Here is a 23796-nt window from a genome sequence, read left to right as displayed (position 1 = left end):
CCTGAGGAAGGCATTTTTATTGTATACATTATTTGGTTTCTATCCTGTGGGTCACTTGTGACTGTATACACCCTTTGTGGATTGTTTAAGTTATTGGATGCTTATTAAACTACAACCTGGTACATCCGATCCTCTGTTCCACAGTCTTTTTGTTTTGCTGCTTCATTTCCTTTGTGGAACCTTTTAGTGCTATTTGAATTTTATTGTTTTTTTCACTTTCATTAACATCATCAAAACATTTTCAAGATCAGGAACAAACCTACCCATGTTTTAATATTAGGACTGTAAACTTTCCCTGTATTCCTCCCAAACAGATTCTTTCCATTCCTCATGTTTCTTCATGGTGACATCCCCAGTGTTACAATTTCTTTATATTTAATTGTGTTTTCATGCAAAACAGTTGGCTTATATTTGAATGAAGCCTCACTTCATCACTATAACCAACTAAGCATGAACCTGGCAGTACAGTAAGAACATGAGGTTTTGGCCTAGTCCCATGACCTGCAGAGCTGAAACATACAACCTCCGGAACGTCAACTGTGGTTGCTGTGTGACTGGTACCAAAATCTCATTTCCCACCACACGGTCTTTTCCTCAATGTAACCACAAAAGCTAAGACTGCCGACAAATACCTAACTGAATTTTTCCAAGCTGAGAATGCCTGACTTCGACAATGAAATTGTCTCCTTGATTATAGCTCTGTAGAAGGAAAATCAAACAGCTGCAATTACCAATTTCTTGGTTATCCATTTTCAATCATCTCATCTCTTCCATAAATTTAAGCTATCATTTAAATCATGCTTATCCAACCTTTAGCTCTGGGGCCAGAACCCAGCCCTTCAAGTGCTTTTTTTCTGGCCCTCAGAAGCTTTGTAATTCATGTGGTGCTTATAGCAAGATTCAAAGGAGCCAACTTTTGAAAATGATTAGGAGTGCTGAATGCAAAACTCGCAACAAATTTCCCCTCACCCAGCAAATGACCAGCCTTTATCTAAATGTCACAAGCAGAGCAGGTAATGTGTACAAATCAAAAGCTAGGGACCTGCTACTCTCAACTATTGCAAGTATCAAAGTTTCTCCTGATTGATCCACGCTTCAGCTGGTGACATCTCTCCCTCATGACTCCTGTGTTTGCTTTGCTGCTTTTGTCATAGAGGTCTCTCAGGCTTCTCTCCAGTGTACGCGCTCCTCCCACTCATAGCTTGTCAGTCTCTCTCTCTCCCCCATCTACAGCACTTTTCTCCAAACAGTTCCTCTGGCCATCATTTAAACAACACTTTTTTTGTTCTTCATTTTTTTTACTTTCTTCTAATTTTTTTTTCCTCCTTGCTCCTCCTTGCCCTCTTTGCTTCCCTCCCTACTCTCAGCACTTTTTCTTTTTTTCCTTTTGCAAAGGCATAATTTGATGTTTTATATTTGGGAGTAGGAAGTTTAATAGCTCTCTTCCTGCTCCACTCCCTAAATCTTTTTTAGTCTGTTCTGCTTCTCATTTTCCTTGACCCATACTTCTATTTCCCTACACTCTCTGGAAAACTCCAGTGCACTTTTCCCTAGCCAGTAGCTGTTTGAAGGTTTAGTTCACCCATCCCTTCACTTCTTCCCACTTCTCACTGTCCTCTACAGGTGAGACTTCTTTTCCTTGGCAGGTTTCACTCATCTTCAATTTGTGACTCCCTGTTGACCATAGACATAGATTATTTCCCTACTCTGCTCTCCCTGGCTCCAGGCACAGTCCTGTTTTCTGAGATTGCTTCTCCATCCCTCTTTGCACTGCAACACTTCCCCTGGTACTCACAGATTCTGCCTGTAGAGTCTACATGAGATTCTTTGCCAGCTCTGGAAGATCAGCAAGGATCACATTTTGAAACCTCAGAGATATTATCAAGCAGAGATAAAAAATTGAATTTAAACTACAGACACAAAGGTTGGAAAATTGTTCGTCTGTTATAGGGGGAAAACATCCTCCAGGGATTCAAGACAAAGTTGGACAGGTTCTTGCTAAACTGGAACGTATGCAGGTGAGGCTGGACTCATTTAGAGCACTAGTCTTTGACCTAAGGGCTGCCGCGTGAGCAGGATGGACCACTGGTCTGACCCAGCAATGGCAATTCTTATGTTCTTATGACAAACAAAATTAGTTCATGAATTCCAAATACCGCAGCAAAAGCCTGCGCACATCCAGAGATCTCAACATCCTGTTATGTTTGCTTGAATTCGAGGGCGTAAAAGCTGGCAACCGCTCTTCCGGGTGGCAACCACACTTCCTGTTTGTCGAAACTAGAAACTACTTTCAGCAGAAAGGAGAGGACAGTGTGCAGGAGCACACTTGATTCCATAATCCAAAGAAATGGATCTCTATAGGACAAAGACTGAAGTTTGGACACACTATGGGCTGATGTAATTGCCACCAAGAATACTGTCTTGACAGTAAGATCTAACAGAGATGCTCGGTCCAACTGCTAATAGGGTGGACTTGTCAGCAACCTGAGAACCATATTAAGGTTCCAAGTCAGAAATGGCTGGCGAAGAGGAGGGTGGAACTATAATGCGCCCTTCAGAAACCTGGCCACATCTAGATGATCCACAAGAGAGCCCCCCTGGGACTTAGGACCAAAACGGAAAAGCCCTGCTATCTGAACTCATTTAACATCAGCTTGTCTGCTGATCATAGTGGACTGTAAACTCTTTAAAGCTGAAGTTAAAAGAGGGGGAATATCCCCATGAAAAGCTTTATGAATAAATGTCAACACCTTGAATTGCATTCTCCATTTAACAAGTAACCAGTTAAGATTTTGCAATGCAGAGGAAATAGGCTTAAACCTACAAAGTCCAAGCTATGGAATTCTGAGCAATTTGTAACAGCTTCAACAGATAAGATGGTAAGCCCCAAAACAGTGAATTCCAATAATGAAATAAGGGAAGGACCAATGATGGTAACATGGTTTCAAAATTTTCATAAGAAAGTAAATCTTTCAGTCTTTGCAACTTCCTTGGCATGAAAAAGATCCTCTTCACCAAAATCTTAATACGGGATTGAAAAGATTAAGTATTTGGGGATTTCTGTAGATTCTACTTTATCTTTTGTTGGATCTTAATCCTAATCAATCTCTTCCCCCCGTCCCCGTCACCCCACACACTTTTACAAAACCTTAGAGTATTTTTTAGCGCTAGCCGCTGCGGTAACAGCTCCGATGCTCATAGAATTCCTATGAGCATTGGAGCTTTAACCACCACAGCTGGTGCTAAAAAACACACTATACTTCTCCCTCCATATTTGCAGTTTCGTTGTCCGGTTTCGGTTATTCGTGGTTTTTCATGCGCAGGCTCTACCCCAAAATTTATGTCGAAGGGAGCTCCCAGCAATGCACAGAGAAAATCGATCCTCAGCGTTGTACAAAGGAAATCACAGCACTTTCTTGACAGAAACAGGAAATTTTATTCACGATTTTGTCTTTTTTGGGGCTTTTTACGGAAAGACAGCGAATAAATGTTCGCAGCTTTTCCATATTCGCGGCTATGGTCCGCCTGTATCCACTGCGAATATGGAGGGAGAAGTGTACAGTTTTGTAAAGGGGGGAGGGGGTACTGTCTTTGCTGAAAGTCAATAGGTACTGAAATACTTGTGGTATGGCTGACTTCTTCATTTTAAAATAGACAGTTTGGGGGAGCTTTCCTTTGCTTGTAGATTTATTCATCTTCTTTCTTTCTACATTATCTGTTTCCTTTTGCCTCATTCAAACCTTGTGTGCATTCAACTTTTTAATAACCTTTTTGCCTCATCTCTCAGTGTAGAAAATATCTTTCGACTTGAGTTTTCTGGCTCGCTTTTTAAAGAAGTAATTCAAAGAAATGCACAATGTACAGTATATATTTTGATTCTGTCAGGACATCCCAAAGTCCCTCCAGTTTCTTGATGTGCTTACGTTGCGGTCATCTTTCAAATGGAAAGGAATAAAGGGAAGACTGAGTCATAATGACAACAAAATATAAGGACCATTTTAGTTAGTTATGCATGTAAACTGTTATACAAATAGGGTGAACTGCCTTTGAGCAGAGAATTATGCAGATGTCAAGTCTGAGACCGATTAGTCACCCCTGCCGGCAAAGAAGATTTAATTTCTAGTTAAAGGCTATGATCTGAGCATGAAATTGAACCAATAAACCTACATTTGTTATAAGCCAAAATTTGAGGACTGACCAGGAAGAGTCCAGTTCTGAAGTAAGTTCAATGAATCTAACAAAAACAAATCTATGATTTCACACAAGGATGAAAGTAACTTTCTTGAAAGGTCCAGTAATAAAGGTCAAATTTGGAAATACTGATTTCCTTTTGAAAGGAAGTGCCAGATTAGTATGTACCTGAACTCATCCATTAAATATTCATACTATTATGTCTAAAATATAAAATGAGAAAAACTGAAGAATTTAAGATATGGTCCATTACAATAGACTTCTTGATCTTTATCATCTATAGAGAATGTCCCCGCAGGAGCTCAATTTCCTCATCCCATCCCCATGAGTTCTTTTCCTGTCCCTGCCCCATTCCTCTAAGCTCTGCACAAGCCTCGGACACTTGTACAGATGAGGATGGAGCTTCCAGGAATGGGGCAGGGACAGGAAAAAACTCTCCGGTATGGAAAATGAGTTCCCACGGGGACGGGGAAAAATTTGTCCCCGAGTCATTCTCTAATCATGTATACATAAATTGACAATACTGTATATAGGACTTGACTGTTTTAATCTATAAACAGCATTCCTGCCCCTCCTCATCTTTTGTTTGCTGCGTTTGAAAGAAGAAACAGAAAGAGACTGAAGTATATTGAGGAGATTTCAAGGCAGTGGAATAACTTGGTAGAGAAAAGATTAAAGGACTCAACAAAACACCTGCGCTATCATTTGAGCAAATTACTGCAAAAATGACTATTGGAAAGGTAATGAGGTTAAACTAAACCTTAGGTTTATATACCGCATCCGCTCCATGAATATAGAGCTCGGCACGGTTTACAAGAGCTTAATAAAGGAAAGTATAACACATTGAGTTTGGTGGTTGAGAAAAGGGGGGGAGAAGAGCATTACGTTTTTGTGAAAAGCCTAGTTTTCAGGTGCTTATAAAATAGTTGGAAGGAGACCTGATTCCGCAATGGGGTAGTAAGGTTATTCCAAAGCCCTGTGATTCTGAAGAAGAGAGATTTTCCCAATTTTCCCGCATGGAGGATACCTTTTAGTGAGGGGAAGGATAGTTTAAGTTTTTGGGTGGGCCTGGTGTTGTCGAGATTAGGGGAGTTCCAAGATAGAGGGATTAGGGGGGGAGGGGGGAGGATGCCTTGTAGGATTTTAAAAGCTAGACAGGAACATTTAGGTTTAAACAATTTTTTTATTGATGCAAACAATATCAAATACAGTAAAAGACACAAATGCTAAATACAATAATATAACAAACACATATAATACTGTCTACATCCCCTCCCCCAAACCCCCCCTTTCCTTAACCACCTCTACTCTCTACTCTACTCTCTACTCTATCTCATCAAAACATCAATCCTACTAAACAAATAAAAACCCAATTAGGATACCCAACTTAATATCGCACTTCTACCTTTAGGATGTAATGTTTGCAAATATGGATCCCAGATCTGCAAAAACAGCATTTTTCGCTTCCTAGCCCTTCCAGCATCTCTAGCTTCCCAGATGGCCAACTGATTTAACTGATTTCTCCAATGCCAAAACTTTGGCGGTTCAGGGATCGTCCAATATTGTAGAATACATTTTTTTGCCAATAAACTCATCTTCATACACAGCGCCTTATGCCCCTTGGGTAAGTGTCCAAAAGCCTCAGGTAAATCCAAAATAAAATGGGTGGGAGAACATCGCAAGGAACTTCCAACTATTTCTGACATATAAGATATTATTCTCTTCCAAAAGTGCTGAATAAAGGGACAAAATCAAAATGCATGTCCCAAAGTATGACTTCCCTTCCCACATTTATGACACAGTGGAGTTGAAAGACCTCCACTATAAAACAACTGTACACGAGTAAAATAAGCACGTAAAGTTACCCTATAATACGTTTCTCTTAACCATGCACATGATGTCATCCCAGGTGTCGCCCTTAAAGTACGTGCTACATTCCATTGTTCCAAATTAAGTTGTAACCAAAACCTACTGTACTCAACTGTACCCAACCACCCCAATAACCTTTATCTCAACAGATGTCACTTATATCTCGGTGCAAGCTCTCCTCTCCCCTCCCACCGCTGTCTCTCCATGGTTCCCCTTCTTTGATTCTTACTTCCCCTAATGTTCACTAGGCACCTGGATAGGTTTTTGGAAAAGAAGACCCTTTCTGTGGGGTATACCTAGGGTTACCAGAAGTCCATATTTCCACGGATATATCCTACTTTTCGAGGACATGTCCGGGGGTCCGGATGGCTTTTCAAAACCCGACACTTTGTCCGGGTTTTGAAAAGCCGCCTCTAAACCGCATTGTGCAGGAGGAAATCCACGCATGCACAGATTTCCTCTTGCCTGATAAAAGTAGACAGTGGGGAGCAAGGCTGGGCTGGGACTGGGGCATAACGCGGCAGGGATGGGTGGAACTGAGCAGGCCTGGAGGGCAGGTCTAGAGGTCCGGATTTTATTATAGTAAAATCTGGCAATCCTAGGTATTCTTCCCCAACCAATCACACACACATGCATGGATGCTACCAAAACTGGAAGCTTTCACATAATAACCTCTACTAAAAACTTAATAAGTCTTATAAAATTTTAAGAGACATCTAAAAGCACATATTTTTCAAATGGCTCTCCGAAATGGTGACCGCAGTCTGCCTTAATTTGTACTGATTCGTGTTGATTTGGGCTTATTTATTTCATATAACAGTTTTAGTGGAAACGTTTTAGAAATGTTAATTTCTTAGATGCTCTCAAGCTCTGCCAGTGACGGATCTGTGAAATGTGCTGTGCCAGGAGTTGTATTAAGACCTGCACTAAAATATGACTGTTTGCTATCGGGTCGCTTCAGAGACTTTTCTATCTCTTAAATTTGTTTTCTTTTCTTTTTAATTTTTTTAAAATATTCTTTCATTATTTCTATTTCTTTGATTTTTGATCTTGGAAATGTACTATATGTTGTTGTTGTTGTTGTTACATATTTTTAGTTTATCAGGTACTTTAGCTAGATTGTGAGCCTTCGGGACAATAGGATAGTTTTTTCTCAAATACCCAATTTCATTTTAGTTTGATACATTGTAAACCGCTTAGGTCAGTAAAATGCAGGAGCGGTAGATCAAATCTTAAATAAACATACTGTAGTCCTAGAGGTCAGACACGCAGTGCATTAAAAAGATCAACTTTTCACAGGTATATCTGAGCTTGGGACTCACAGGGAAAGGAGAATGTGTTATTGGGAAAAGGGGTCTGCAAAATGGAGGATCTTCTAACAGGCAAGAAACAACCAGTGTTCAAAGGGGTAGCCTCCTACCTTGTCCTATGGCAAGAGACACTAATATTGCCCTTTATTAAAAGAAAGAAAGAGAAAATTTCCCAGCCCTTATCTACAATAAAAACCCACATGAGATAATAGAGAGGAGAAAGAAGTATATGCTAGAAACATTCAAATAACTGAATGGTATAAATGCATAATAACCTTAAAAGTGTTAGCTGCAACTTGGCAGAAGAAATTAAACATTCTCCCAGATAAACAGGCCCTTGCTAGGTGTTTTACAACTGCTTTTAAATTAACAGATACTATCACCCTGTGAGAACTTCAGTTTTGTTATACATAGGAGTATATTTGTTCCTTTCAAAGCCTATAAAACCAAATTGTATAAATGTGTAACATGTGGTCAGGCTGTAGTTGCATTAACACATTGTGGGAATGGAATTTTAGATTGTAAGCCCACCAGAGCTGTAGATGAATGTAGAACTTGCCTTGGGCTTTGAATAGGGAGCGCCATTTCAGGCAGGCACGGGCTATTTAAAAATGGCACATCCTGAATACAGGTAAAAGTACGTAGGCCAAGACATTCTGGGAGTGAGGTTAGGATAATGATCACAACATATATAGGTTTGAATTTCTCAAACTACACATGGCCTTTTTCTGGAAAATGAGCTTCAGAAAATAGGTGCCAGAGTATTTGAATACTTCTGCTTTGAAAATTAAGGCAAAATCCAGAGGTCAAAAGTACCTGCAGACTTTGCTCTTTAAATCCAAATTCCGATGTAAACATCTCTGGGGAGAAAAAGTACCTACTACTAAAATACAAACTGACCTTGAAGAACGAGATTGGTTTTTCTTTAGTATTAATACTTAATCTAAGGAGAAAACATCCATCCCAGTGTTATATACAAGTAAATCAACTCACAATTAGACTACTGTAATGTTCTGTACACTGGATCTAACTATAAAGAGTTTGCATCAGCTGCGACTAATTCAGAACGCTGCAGCATGACTGATAGAAGGCTGCAATAGGCATGACCACATTACACCCATTCTACAAAAACTACACTGGCTACTAGTACCTTACAGGGCTAAAGTTAAAACTCTTTATTGATTTTCCAAAATCCTCAGACAAAATGAGCCAGAATACTTAAAGAATAAGCTAACCCTTTACATAAGGTTAACAGATTTTCTCTTTAAAAAAAAAAAAAAAAAAAGAGGATGTTGATGTCTGCAAATGCACAGAGGCCCTCCTGATGCAGTCCCGAGCTCAGGGCCTTCCAAAACCCGGACAAACTGCCAACAAATATCTTCCTACTTGGGGCCATGATACCAATATCGCTTCATGGCATTCATTCCTACCAGAACACCTGGCCTTGATCACACGTGCAGAACACAGATAAACCCTATAAAAACACAGGACCACAAATTAAAAGGCCTAATATACACAAACGAAACCCTAAGATGCCAAGACTCTGCATGCAGTACAACACCAGAGAAACAGAAAGAAATACATTTCAACCGGAACAGTGCAAAATGTAGACAGCAGATGTAAATTCTCAAAACTGACATATTTTAATCACTAAATTGAAAATAAAATCATTTTCCTACCTTTGTTGTCTGGTGATTTTATTTTTCTACTCATCTTTTCCCAGTCTGTGCTCTTAACCCTGTTTCCAGGGCTTTCTTATCTATTTGCTGTTTTTCTCTCCTTTTACTTTCTGCCCTACATCTTTGGATTAACTTTTAACATTCAACTTTCTTCCATTTTTCTGCTTTCTCCTCAAATCTATCCACTTTTCCATGTCTTTCCTTCCCATCTATCCATGCATACCTATCTTCTCCCTCTCTCTGCCTTTCCCCAAAATCCATGTGTGCCATCTCCTCCCTCGTTATTCTCCCCTATTCCCATCTATCCATAAACAGCATTTCTTCCATCTATGCCTTTCCCCACCCCTCTCTGTGCACCATGTCCTCCCTCTCTCACCCCTTCCCCTCCATCCGTGTGTACCATCTTCTCCCTCTCTTTCTCTCTCCTATGGTATGACATCTGTCTTCTCCCTCCTATAGTCTGGGATCTTTATCTTCTCCTTCCCCCAGTCTGGCATTTCTCTCCCCTTCTTCCTTTCCCTCCTCTCCCCTTTGTGGTCTGACATCTCTCTGCCTTTCCCTTCCCCTGCCTTAGTGTTGAATCCCTCCTTCTTCCCCTTCCTTTCCCTGGTCTGCCATCTCTCTCTTCTTCCCCCCCCTCCCTTCTCCATCCTGTAGTCTGACATCTCTCTCCTTCCCCCCTCCCCAGTCTGGCATCTCTATCTGTCCCTTTCCTTCCTTCCCCTGGCGGTCTGGCATCTTTCCTTCCCATCCCTGCGGTCCAGCATGTCTCTTACCCTCGCCATGCTAGTCCTCCCACCCCACCCCCACCGCGGGATCCAGTGCTTGCTTATCGTTCTTCCCAGTGGCACTACAGTAATTCTTCAGGCCACCGCAGCATGAGTGAAGTAAACACGCTGCCTTCGGCGATCCAGAAGCTTTGTCCCTGCTACTGATTCCTGCCTATGCTCTTGAATTTACTCCCAGCGAGGCTAGGTCTAACTCCAGACTACTTCAGGAAACAGGTGAAAGCCCGGCTCTTCATCCAAGCCTTTAATACATAGGGTGACTCACTCATTCAGCTCCAGGACTAGCTTACTACACACACTGTAACTAAATCAGCTCCTTATATCTTGTTTAACTGTATAATCAACTTGCCTTTAGCCTCCCATCTGTATATCCCAACAGACTCTGTATCACCCATCTTGGCCCCTTAGCTATAGGATAAGCTATATTGTAGAAAAGCGTTAGCATCATATTTGTTATTTGAATGTTTAATCTAATGTATGTATGTTAGGTGTTTCATAAGTATTATGCTGACATTGTATTATCTCTCTCTTACTTGAATCTCAGTACTGTTATAAATATTGTATATTTTTGAAACTGCTTCATTGTAGTTCTATTAAGTTTCAATTTGCTAGTTTTGAGTTTACCTCACTCATTGTATTTGTTTATATTTGGTCTTTTTACTACTGTTATGGTGTTAATAAAATTGTAAGTTTTAAGTTGAATTGCACTTGCTTTACACTGCCTTGGGTGAATATCTTCATAAAGGCAGTTAATAAAATCCAAATAAATAAATTCACTCTGGGTCAAGAGAGTACCTTCTGTTGGACTACTGTAGAACTGCAGCCTCTTCCTGCAATTTTTAATTGTTGACCAGAAAAAGCAAACCTCAGCCTAGTCCAGATATAGGAAGAAATAAAGTCTACCTATAAGACAATGGTTTTTTCAATCAGGATTGTAATCGCTATTTGAAATAATGTTGGGTGAAGAAAAACTTCCTAGCATTGATTTTGAATCTGTCCCCTTTCAACTTTTCTGAATGCCCTCTCGTTCTTATAGTTTTCATATCCCCTCTAATTCTCCTCTTCTCCAGGGAAAAGAGCCTGTTTCTCCAGTCTCTGTGTATGAAAGATTTTCCATACCTTTTATCAAACGTGTCGCTCTCTGAACCCTCTCGAGTATCGCCATATCCTTCATAAGGTACGGGGACCAATATTGGACGCAGTACTCCAGGTGCAGATGCACCATCGCCCGATACATAAGGGTTATGCAGCCCCGGCTGAATACCTGCTGGGCCTGCATAAGTTCTGGGGTGCCTGGCCACCCAAATTGATGCCCTGATATTCAGTGCCAGTGCCCGGACATGGCCTGGCACTGAATATCAGGTATAAGTTAGCCAGCAATAATCAGCATTTTAAAAACACGCTGACTGCTGGCGGATGAATATGGGGGGACAGGGACTTTATCTGCTGTTATTTCCCATATTTCTGTATTTAAAAATTAGCAGGAAAGACAAAAGTTCAAAGACTAACTAAAGTCTTCATTGAAGAGAAACTCAGTGCCCCTTGTCAGTGGGTTCTAAAATTTAAACAGCCTTACAGTTTAGTCAGTGTGCAACTAGTGAGGAAAGATTGAAAAAACAAAAAAACCCAAATTGTTCATATTGTTACTGTTATGGTATCTGACAAACAATGGAGGGGCTTTTTTTTAAACAATTATCATGTTAAAATTAGGGGCTCCTTTTACTAAGCTGTGCTAGCGGTTTTAGTGCACGCTACACGCTAACGTCTCCATAGAGCTTGCGTCGGGGCTCCTTTTACTAAGCTGCGCTAGCGGTTTTAGCGGATGCTACACGCTAACGCTTCCATAGAGCTTGCGTTGGGGCTCCTTTTACTAAACTGCTCTAGCGGTTTTAATGTGCGCTACACGCTAACGCCTCCATAGAGCTTGCGTCGGGGCTCCTTTTACTAAGCTGCGCTAGCAGTTTTAGCGCGCGATGCACGCTAACGCCTCCATAGAGTTTGCGTCGGGGCTCCTTTTACTAAGCTGCGCTAGCGGTTTTAGCGCGTGCTGCATGCTAACGCCTCCATAGAGTTTGCGTCGGGGCTCCTTTTACTAAGCTGCGCTAGCGGTTTTAGCGCGTGCTGCACGCTAACGCCTCCATAGAGTTTGCGTCGGGGCTCCTTTTACTAAGCTGCGCTAGCGGTTTTAGCGCGTGCTGCACGCTAACGCCTCCATAGAGTTTGCGTCGGGGCTCCTTTTACTAAGCTGTGCTAGCAGTTTTAGCGCGCATTGCATGCTAACGCCTCCATAGAGCTTGCATTAGTATTTTTTGTGTAGCGCGGGGTTAGCGTGCGCTAAAAACGCTAGCTCAGCTTTAGTAAAAGGAGCCCAAGGTGTTTGAAGAAAAAAAAAAATTCTGTTTTTGAAGTGAAGGTTGGAGAACGCACGGAACCACAGATGAATGCGGGATGTTATGTAGTGCAGGCCTTGCCCATACAACAGTGTTGCAAAGCAGTGAAATGTTGGTGAAAGTGGAATGATGCGTAGATGAGGGATTTAGAAGTTAAAATGCAGATGAAAATGGGGCTCTGTATATATTAAGGGGTACTTTTTATGATGCTGACGGATTTAGGTGATTTATTTAGTGTAGCGCTTTATGAGGTGTTGGATGTGGGAAAGTGGGGTGTTAGGATGCAGATCAGATAACTTCCTTGGCATGACGGCTTTACAAGGGTGCTTTTGGAGATGAGGGGCTGGAAATGGTATGCGCAGCTGCACTATGTAATCAAAGTATGAGATTGTCAAACAGATTTTTTTAAAATCATAAACTGAATGACGTTTGGCCTTTATTTATTTTATTTGTTTTCTATCCCATTCTCCCCAAAGAGCTCAGAGTTGCTATGAGCGTCTAGAGCAGTGCAGAGAGCTCAGTGTGCCGGCCTGTGCTAAAAACCACTATCGCGGTTTTGTAAAAGGGGATAATGGGTTAACATACATAATTTACAGTTAACAGGTTACAATTAGTTACAGTGCAAGATTTTTCAATACAAGTTTTTTTTTTTTCCCTAACGTGACATTTTAGACTGGAACATAGGATTCACTTTGTTTTCAGTCACGGTACCTCAAGGCTTAGAGATTGTCAACTGGTGCCCCAGACGTAGAAGAAAGAGGAGCACAAGACAGCAGATAGGGAGAGGGGGAAAAAGCATATCCTAGGTCCTAATAAGTGTGTCCATGATTGATTAGGGTCTGAATCCTCCTGGGTGCTGCCGAAAGACTACCGACAGCCATTGTGACCCTGTCTAGTATTTTAATGATTTTTATATTTTTATTTATATTATTGTTATTGTTTTATCCGGTATTTTTTTGTATATGTAAATCGCTTAGTAATTATGATAGGCGATCAATCAAATAATGAATAAACTTGAAACTTGACAGCACTGGGATCATATGACAGCCTGCAGGCACTAATGGGACTGAGAGAGATGGTACACAAGAAACAAATTACTGTATCTCAAAAGCAAGAGATACAATTTCTAAAGCTTTTGAGGTTCATAGGAAAGAGTAATGCTACAGACTATATCCTTGATTGTGTGTGGGAGGTGGGAGGATGTGTAGGTGGTGACGGGGAGGGGAGCCAAGAGAGTGGAAGTCAAGCCACAGATGGAAAGTGAGGAGCCTATAGGACAACATCTACCACAAACATAAGCATCATTATGAGGTGGCAACAGCGGCGTGCGGGGAGGGCTTTCAAGGGATTCAATGAATTCCCAGCTTTATAGCCCTGTTTTATTTTTTTTTGTTTGATGCAGTTTGATTTCTTGAGTAGGCAGCCTGCTCAACCAGTCAAACTGCATCAAACAAAGAGTAAACAAAAAAAAAAAAAGCAGGGCTCTTAGGCTGGGAATCCTCCGACCCCCCCCCCCCCTGAAGGCACTGACAGTACTGATCTAAATTTGATTGGCTGAGCAGCATCTGCCAGTCACTTGCTCAACCAATAAAATTTAGAGCAGGGCCTTCAGGGATGGGGTAAATCGCCTGAAGGTCCTGACCGCATACCACTGGGTGGCAAGTGCCATCCCTTTACCATTCTGGTTTTAAAAGGCAATGGTATCTTCTTCCTATATGGATGCTTCTTTCCCCATGCAGAACAATTCAGTACAATGCTCAGTGTATGCAGCACTTACAGTTCACAATAGCACACTGAACCATACCACAGCCCACACAGGAGAAAGCATCGGCACAGTCTGTAATCAGGACTGGCTTAAGAGGCACTGGTTATGCACTCTGTAACAATGGAAATTAGCACTTTTTGTTCCTGCTGCTATTCTATAATCTTTACTCCAACTCTGCCTTTGCCCCAAAGAACTGAAAAACACAAGAAATAGGACTTCCTGTTTCTTGTGAGGAAGTATCTGTTCTTGCATTTTTCAGTTCTCATGCAGCACAAGCAGAGCAAAAAACCACAGCAACAGGACGACAAAGTGCTAACTCCTGCTCCTGCAAACAGCATCGGCTTCCTCAGACAGGTGAAAGAAGAGGGGCTAGGAGTTGATGGACCATTGAAGGTAATGCTGGGGGTAGGTGTACTGAAGGGAATGGTGAGAAAATAAGGGAATTCAAGGTGATGCTAGGGTTGGGAGCACGGGGAGGGGGGAGGACTGAAGGTGGTGGTGGGGCTTGAAGAATAAGGGGGCTGAAAATTATAGAGAACCTAGGAGATAGGGGAAGACCGAAGGCAATGCTGGTGCTGAGAGAGTGGAAAAGGGACTGCAGTCGATGCTGGGGCTGGGAGAATGAGGGGAGGGACTGAAGGTGATGTTGAAGAGTATGCATAGAGGAAAATGCAGAGGGTTACCTGTTCTGATGAGAAGGAAAGGCAGGATAAATGCTTATTGGAAAAGAAAGTCGATGAATACTGAGGAAGGGGAGAAAGCAGTATGGATGAGCGGTAGGAGTGATGGATACTGGGGAAAGGGAGAAAGCGGCAAAAGGAAGGATATTAGGGACATGGGGATGTGAGTGAGGAGGGATTCAGACATAGGTAGAGATTTTAGGATTGGATGAGAGACCAGAAAGACAACTGGATGGTTGGGGAGGGAGTTGAAAAGGACAGAAGGCAATGTAGGGGGCAAGAGACAAAGGAAGGAAGTGAGAGAGAGTAGAAATGGGAAAGCTAAAAAATAAATATTAGAACCTATATAAAGGGGTATGACACAAAAAAAGGACTGATAGTGCAGAGGGGATGAATGATGAGAAATTAGCTGGGGTTGATGGGGTAAGAGGCAGAAGGTAGATGAGGCTGAAGAGGGGAATTATAGAGGGTAGAGGTGGACTAGAAAGTGGGTGAAAGATAGGAGGATTGGGGAACAAGTGAGACAGAGGTGGGGAATAGTAGGACTAGAGAATAGAAATAGGGAATGAAAAGCTGGTAACTAACCAAAAGATTAAAAGGAGACTGGAGATTTGAAAGGATGTATATAAAAAGTCAAAAGAGAGCTGGATACAAGATAAATTAATGTCAGATGTAGGAAGGGAAGAGATGAAATGAAGAAAGAGAAGACGGAAAGGGAGATTCTAGACAAGAACTTAGGAGAAAGACACCAAGAGCAAATTATAAAATGATACCAGGATTAACCCGACTTGAAAAATAAAATAAAATTAGATAACAATCAGACAAAATAATTGTCAGTTTTTAGAAAATTCTTGTATTTTGTTTGGTACAGGCTGAAATGTATTTGTTTCTTCAGTATTCCATTGCTCACATAAAATCCAGATATCTCAATTTGTTCCCCTTTTTCTGGGGTTATATGGTAACACTAGTGGTTCACAATGGATGCTGGAAGACGGCTATGACCTCACAACAGTAAAAACATCCATAATACGTAAAATACAGCTCCATATACATAGAGTATATAATGGAGCATGCATCTGTGGGGGGCCTTCCAATACAGACAAGGAACATTCTTGCATTGTACGAGGGTTCTTCAAAAAGTTTCCATACTTTGATATTTTTGCAGGAAATGGTTGGAGCGGGAGAAGTGATGAGGGCATGTTGTAGAATGTCATGTGACTAGTCGAAAACAGGGTGATTATGTGGAAAAGTGATGTAATTTGCTTTTGAGATATTTAATAAATAGAGTAGACTCTCTTAACTGGAACTCAAGCAACCAGCAAAAAATCAAAACAAAACCCAAAGAAATACTGTAATACTTACAAATGAAAATAAAATCAATTTCTAGCAGAAATTTAAGTGTAAACTTGGCACGCCACACCTGAGTATGCCCACGCTTTGCCTACCACATGTCCGGTAGTGACAGTGCACTTGGCACCAGATTTTCACCTGCTGAAACCTGGTGCACATACTGGCACTTAGGTTAGGCAAGCTGAGGGAGAATTATGTAACACTAAGAAATACAAGGTCATGCATTTGGGCTGCAAAAACCCGAGGGAATGGTACAGTTTAAGGGGTGAAACATAGAAATAGATGGCAGATAAGGGCCACGGCCCTTCTAGAAGAACTTTTGTGCACCAAAGATGAGTGGGACTTGCTCTTAAGGTGATCTTAAGGTGGCCAAGCAGGTTGAAAAGGTGATGGCGAAAGCTAGAAGGATGCCAGTAGGAAAAAGGAGGAATTGATGCCCCTATATAAGACTCTGGTGAGACCTCATTTAGAATATTGTGTACAATTCTGGAGACTGCATCTTCAAAAAGATGTGAAAAGGATAGTGTCGGTCCAGAAGAAGGCTACTAAAATGGTTGGTGGTCTATATCATAAGGCGTATGGGGACAGACTTAAAGATCTCAATCTGTATACTTTGGAGGAAAGGCAGGCGAGGGGAGATATGATAGACATTTAAATACCTACATGGCATAAATGCGCATGAAGCGAGTCTTTCATTTGAAAGGAAGCTCTGGAATGAGAGGGCACAGGATGAAGTTAAAAGGTGATAGGCTCTAGAGCAGGGGTGTCAAAGTCCCTCCTTGAGGGCCACAATCCAGTCAGGTTTTCAGAATTTCCCCAATGAATATGCATGAGTTCTATTAGCATACAATGAAAGCAGTGCATGCAAATAGATCTCATGCATTTTCATTGTGGAAATTCTGAAAACCCTGATTCTGATTGTGGCCCTCGAGGAAGGACTTTGACACTCCTGCTCTAGAGTAATTTAAGAAAATACTTTTTTATAGGAAGGGTGGTAGATGAATGGAATAGGCTCCCGGTAGAGGTGGTGGAGATAAAAACTGTGTCTGAATTTTAAAAAAGCATGGGACGGGCATATGGGATCTTTTAGGGAAAGGAGATAGCGGATGCTGTGGATGGGCCATTTGGCTTTTATGTGCTTTCATTTCTATATTTCTGTTTCTTATTTCTACATAATGTTTTGGAATGCCATTGACTATACCTCCTTTTGAGTTACATGTTATTGGAAATAGGCGCCCTGCCTTATAGGATAGTGTACAGCCAAATATGCATATCATTTCTAATGGGCACCAATTAACATCAGTAATTGTTTTTTAGCATCCATTTATCGATGGTTATGAGCTCATTATTCAATTAATTTGTGCACAATTCTCAGGAGCAAGCCTAAATTTGGGCATGTAAATCTGGGGGCCATATACAGTACAGTGGAACTGCAGTCCTGGTCTCTATTACTACCTAGTTCTGTAATCACCAGGCTGCACTGCCAATTCCTTTCTTTGCTTGCAGAAATAATTTCCAAACTGCTCTCTCTACAGCATGTCCTCACTTATCCCTTTTCCCTGAGCCAAACTATACTGCCCCTCCCCAGCCACATCTGTGTGTTTTCTTTATGTTCTGGGATTTAAGGCACTTTATCAACACAGCCTGTACAGTACATGCCACATCAAAACTACATGAGCTGTTCCTTCACTGGTACCTACTGTTCGCTTTCTTTACTGCCCCAAGTTCAGCCAGACAAGGGTAGATTCTCAGAAACTCATCCAGGTGCATAGTATGTTCACGATCAGCAACCAGCAGAGAATGTGCCTGTCTTAGCCTGTGATAAATGCATCAAATCATGTGACATCTGGATCCATTTTCTACTAAAGAGCTCCAGATTGTCAAAAAGAGTCAAAAAGAGAAAACTAATAGCCCTCTTTCAAGACGCATTCCGGTGTTGGGGAGGAGGGTAGAGCTGGTCCACAACCCCCAGGGGTTTCAAAGGACTGCTCCAGACTGTTGGAGAAAAGGGAGTTGCCAACTGCTTTGAAACAGAGTGAGAGAAGGAACTCCAAATATGCTGCATTCTGCCACCATGGCAGAAATGTCATCTGACTAGACGCAATATGGATCATCACCGGAATCCTGAATTGTCCATGATAGTATTTTTTCCTTTGTGGGTTTATTTTACTGTAATCATTATTCCTGTTATATAAAGGATTTCAAAAATCCACTCACCACTTGGCTGAGGAAAATGGATATTTTTCAACTTGTATGTAGGGAGAGGTGGGGTTGTACCGTTTCCTAGACTGGTGTTTGAGAGAAGAAAACAGCAGGATTATTTGGCTCCAAGTGGGACCAGAGAAAAAAGCAGAAAACATCTTCAGCATTCTGTTCTACTCGAGGCCAGGGGGGATGTGTAACAATCATCTTGGGCTCTAGCAAGGAAAAGAACTGGAGTGAGAAGGCTGTGGTGTGTCTGGAGGAGCGAATGCTATGCCTGGTGTGAGTAAGAAGGTATCTTTGGCTCCTAATAAGGCCTGAGAGCAGTGAGATGATTGAGGCATGATGGGAGAGGAGAAGGGGAATGTGACAGAATGATAAGGGGCTGGAGCTATGGTAGGGCTAAGCTTTAGGCACCATTATTTCTGGAGAGAGGTACAATGTTGGGAGAGGAAAAGAGCTGCATGAGGAGAGAACTGGAGAAAAGAACAGAAAACTGTACTTAGGTCAGGTATAATAGAAAGGATTATGGCATGGATGACAGAAAACAATCGGAAAAGAAATACGCTCACTGTGTAGCTTCATTGGCCTCTGGTTTCCCATCATGGAAATGCATGGTAAATAGAGTTTGACAGTAGGAAACCCTGGAGGAATTTGAGAATGCCCATTTAAAAAAAACAAAACCAACATTTTGGGCTCCTTTTAAGGAGCCGCATTAGCGGCTTTATCGCATGCAACTTTTTAGCCTGCACTAACCCCTGCGCTAGCCGAAAACTACTGCCTGCTCAAGAGGAGGTGATAGGAGCAAGTGCGGCCGGCAAACCGTTAAACCGCTAGCGCGGCTTCGTAAAAGGAGCCCTTTATTTTCCATTTTTGAAAAACAAGAACAAGTTAACACTTGTTTAAGCAAAGCAGAAATGAATATCGATTAAAGAAGAAATAAACTAGGCATATAATTAAGACTTCTTTCTTAGACAACAAATTATAGGGGAGAAAGCCAAAGGACAGAGATCCCATGAAGAAAGTAAAGAAAATAAAAAGGCCATTTATGTGAACCCCCCCTCCCCTTAATACAAAATAACAACCCTTATACAAACCTTCCTTGTATGAAGCCACGTTAGGCTTTTTTATCACCAGCCATGGCGGTTTTAGCTCTGACGCTCATAGGAATTCTCCGAGTGTGGGAGCTAATACCGCTGTGTTCAGTGATAAAAAAAAGCCTAATGCGGCTTTGTAAAAGAAGCCCAAAGTTCGGTGCTACTAATATCTTCTTCAGGTTCCCAAAAGCGCTTAACTGCTCTGGAAGAAAGAAAACACATTTTGGCCCAGATTCTATAAACGACGCCATGATCGGCAGCCACCCACAAAAGCGGCACCGATTTGTGTCAATCACACAATGGCACCGTTTATGCAATCGCGGCTCTGTCACAGATTGGCTCCAGAAACGTAGGCCAGATTTTTCAAGGCCTACACTTTCAGCGCCTGTGACGAGAATTGTGACTACGGAGCTGCCTGCCATGCTTAAGGCTACTTCCAGCGTTAACCTATGCCTATTTTACCCTTAGGCGCCAATAGGCGCCTCCAGAGTCACCGTCTTTTTATTTTAACGACATTTTAATTGTGTTGATTAAAGACAATTAAACCAATTAAAACCAGCGCCGTTAGGGCACCTATTGGCGCCTAATTAGCGGTGCTGTTTATAGAATTTGGGCCTTTGTTCCGGATTCTATAAATGGTGGCGTGATCGGCAGCCACCCACAGGTCAATCATACAACAGCACCGTTTCTAGAATTGTGGCTACATCAGCTAGGTGCTGGAAATGTAGGCCAGGGTTTTCAAAGCCTACATTTCTGACGTCTATCTGACAAGAAACGTGATTACAGAGATGCCTATCAACAACTAACGGTATTTCTGGCATTAAGCACACCTATTTTATCTTTGGGCACCAGTAGGCCCTCTGTAGTCGTTGTTCTGGTCCCTTTTGTTGAGATGCAGTGTTTTTAAAAAATAACTACCGGTAATTGCTTTTAAATGAAGCAATCAGTTACCACATTGATTAAAGGCAACTAAACCAATTAAGAACATAAGAATAGCCTTACTGGATCAGACCAATGGTCCATCAATCCCAGTAGCCCATTGTCACGGTGGCCAATCAAGGTCACTAGTACCTGGCCAAAACTCAAGGTGTAGCAATATTTCATGCTACCAATACAGGACAAGCAGTGGTTTCCCCCATGTCTTTCTCAATAACAAGACTATGGACTTTTCCTCCAGAACTTGTCCAACCTTTCTTAAAACCAGCTACGCTATCTGCTCTTACCACTCCTCTGGCAACGCGTTCCAGAGCATAACTATTCTCCAAGTGAAAAAAAATTTCCTCCTATTGGTTTTAAAAGTATTTCCCTACAACTTCGAGTGCCCCCTAGTCTTTGTAATTTTTGACGGAGTGAAAAATCGATCCACTTGTACCAGTTCTACTCCACTCAGGATTTTGTAGACTTCAATCATATCTCCCCTCAGCCTTCTCTTTTCCAAGCTGAAGAGCCCTAACCATTTTAGTCTTTCCTTATACGAGAGGAGCTCCATCCCCTTTATCATCTTGGTCTCTCTTCTTTGAACCTTTTCTAGCAACACTATATCTTTCTTGAGATAAGACCAGAATTGAACACAATACACCAGATGAGGTTGCACCATGGAGTGATACAGGACCTCTTCTATGAAACTGCGTTAGCAGTTTCTAGCGCGGGGATCTGCGCTGAATGGCCCGCACTGCTCCTGACACTCATAGAGTTCCTATGAGCATCAGAAACAGCGCGGGCCATTCAGCGCGGCTTTCTGCGCTAAAAACTGCTAACTTAATAGAGGGAATTAGTCTTGTTAACCCTCCCTTTTTTAAATAATTCCTAGCATCCTATTTGCTTTTTTGGCCGCCGCTGCACATTGGGCGAAAGGTTTCATCGTATTGTCTACAATGACACCCAGATCCTTTTCTTGGGCGCTAATCTCCAAGGTGGACCCTAGCATCCGGTAACTGCGATTCAGGTTATTCTTCCCAATGTGTATCACTTTGCATTTGTCCACATTAAATTTCATCTGCCATCTGGACGCCCAGTCTTCCAATTTCCTACTGGTGCCGTTAGGGTGCCTGACTAGTGGTGCTGTTTATAGAATTTGTGCCTTTGTTCCCAAATATTTAAACATGCATTTATAAGGATAAGCCAATAGAAAGGTTGTTCCTTTAGTTAAGACCTCCTGTTTCAGGGCCAAAAAAGTTTTCCTGCATTCCTGTGTTTGTTTAGTCAACATCCAGCTATATCCAAAATCTTTTTACCACAAAATTAATTACCAGGAATTCTGGAAAGACATTCTCATAACAGCATTCAGATCTTGTTTAAACACAAAGAAAACTAATAAAATTGCTGCCTCGGATTCTTCAGATAATGATGTTTCCAAAACTGCAGATATATTTAAGACTTCAATTTTTGCTTCCTGAGATAAAGTCCCTGGCTGATCTCCAGATCGTTTTTATAACAAATCCTATTTAATGGACGTATAACTTCAGGGGAATATTTCAGTCAAACATTTTCTAAGGCACTGAAGGGAGAAACACCAGGAGACATGGGAAAGTTCAGAGTACAAAGATTAAGCCATTTGTTAAAGTTCTCTTTTTGCTCAATCTTTCTATGAAATATTATTTTATCTTTCATAATGGCTGTTACTGATTCCAGTAACAATTTAATGTCTTCTTGAGTTTTCTGCATTCTGTTTTCCCCCTCTTCCAAATTCTTTGATGGAAAATCCACTTTACTCATGAGTGCTGTAACCTCTGCTGTTGATTTTAAAAACTGTCGCATCCAATTTCTTGACAGCTAACCAAACGCTCTCCAATGTAACCACCATGGGAGCTTCATCAAGCTGAGAAGCAACTTGTGCTTTACTGCTGTAACGGCCACCAGGATGATCTCGGGGCTCAAGGGTCTCCCGTACGAAAAGAGACTGAACAAATTGCAGCTCTACACTCTCGAGGAACGTAGGGAGAGGGGAGACATGATCGAAACATTTAAGTACCTCACGGGACGTGTCGAAGTGGAAGATGATATTTTCTTTCTCAAGGGACCCTCGGCCACAAGAGAGCACCCGCTCAAACTCAGGGGTGGAAAATTTCATGGCGACACCAGAAAGTATTTCTTCACAGAGAGAGTGGTTGATCATTGGAACAAGCTTCCAGTGCAGGTGATCGAGGCAGACAGCGTGCCAGACTTTAAGAATAAATGGGATACCCATGTAGGATCCCTACGAGGGTCAAGATAAGGAAATTGGGTCATTAGGGCATAGACAGGGGGTGGGTAAGCAGAGTGGGCAGACATGATGGGCTGTAGCCCTTTTCTGCCGTCATCTTCTATGTTTCTATGATGGGTCATTTGGCCTTTATCTGCCATCATGTTTCTATAATCAGAAAGTTCTATGACATCACTATGCAGGTGTAAAGAGCCTTAGCCTATAGGAAGAGGAGATGCAAATGTTAAGAGCCTTAGCCAATAGGGAGAGGAGGAGAGAGTGGCTGCTGCAGACACCAGAAAGTATTTCTTCACAGAGAGAGTGGTTGATCATTGGAACAAGCTTCCAGTGCAGGTGATCGAGGCAGACAGCGTGCCAGACTTTAAGAATAAATGGGATACCCATGTGGGATCCCTATGCGGGTCAAGATAAGGAAATTGGGTCATTAGGGCATAGACAGGGGGTGGGTAAGCAGAGTGGGCAGACATGATGGGCTGTAGCCCTTTTCTGCCGTCATCTTCTATGTTTCTATGATGGGTCATTTGGCCTTTATCTGCCATCATGTTTCTATAATCAGAAAGTTCTATGACATCACTATGCAGGTGTAAAGAGCCTTAGCCTATAGGAAGAGGAGATGCAAATGTTAAGAGCCTTAGCCAATAGGGAGAGGAGGAGAGAGTGGCTGCTGCAGACACCAGAAAGTATTTCTTCACAGAGAGAGTGGTTGATCATTGGAACAAGCTTCCAGTGCAGGTGATCGAGGCAGACAGCGTGCCAGACTTTAAGAATAAATGGGATACCCATGTGGGATCCCTATGCGGGTCAAGATAAGGAAATTGGGTCATTAGGGCATAGACAGGGGGTGGGTAAGCAGAGTGGGCAGACTTGATGGGCTTTAGTCCTTTTCTGCCGTCATCTTCTATGTTTCTATGTAACTCATACTACTGCCATACTCAGCATCGGCACCCCATTCAGGACCTCCAACTCGGAAACTTCCACTGTGGGAAACCCTTTCATTGTCAGGCAATTCATGGGCATGGTGGCAAGTTTCTTTCCGGAGGTGAGAGGGTGACATCAAACTCAAAAGCTTTGGAGGCTTTCCCCCAAAGCCAAAGCAGGATTTATTCTGCTGGCTCATTGAAGGGAGGTCCTAGCTGCACAGCCCGTCAACATCTGCTGCACTGAGAAAGAAGTCTTGGATGCTCCTTCCTTTTGGTATATGGCATCCAGTTAAAAAGCAAACAAGTCCAAGGCAATAGGTAATAAAGAGAAGCAATACAGGCTGTTTTCATGT

At 42.0% G+C, this 23796-nt stretch overlaps 1 protein-coding gene across 1 annotated transcript in view; it reads left to right on the top strand.

Moving 5' to 3' along the window:
- Nucleotides 1-23796, top strand: part of SMARCD2 (SWI/SNF related, matrix associated, actin dependent regulator of chromatin, subfamily d, member 2) — a 154780-nt gene that overhangs the window by 11372 nt on the left and 119612 nt on the right. The window lies entirely within an intron of this gene.

The sequence above is a fragment of the Geotrypetes seraphini genome, chromosome 13, assembly GCF_902459505.1.
Source record: "Geotrypetes seraphini chromosome 13, aGeoSer1.1, whole genome shotgun sequence".
NCBI lineage: Eukaryota > Metazoa > Chordata > Amphibia > Gymnophiona > Dermophiidae > Geotrypetes > Geotrypetes seraphini.
This window is presented reverse-complemented; position numbering and strand designations above follow the sequence as displayed.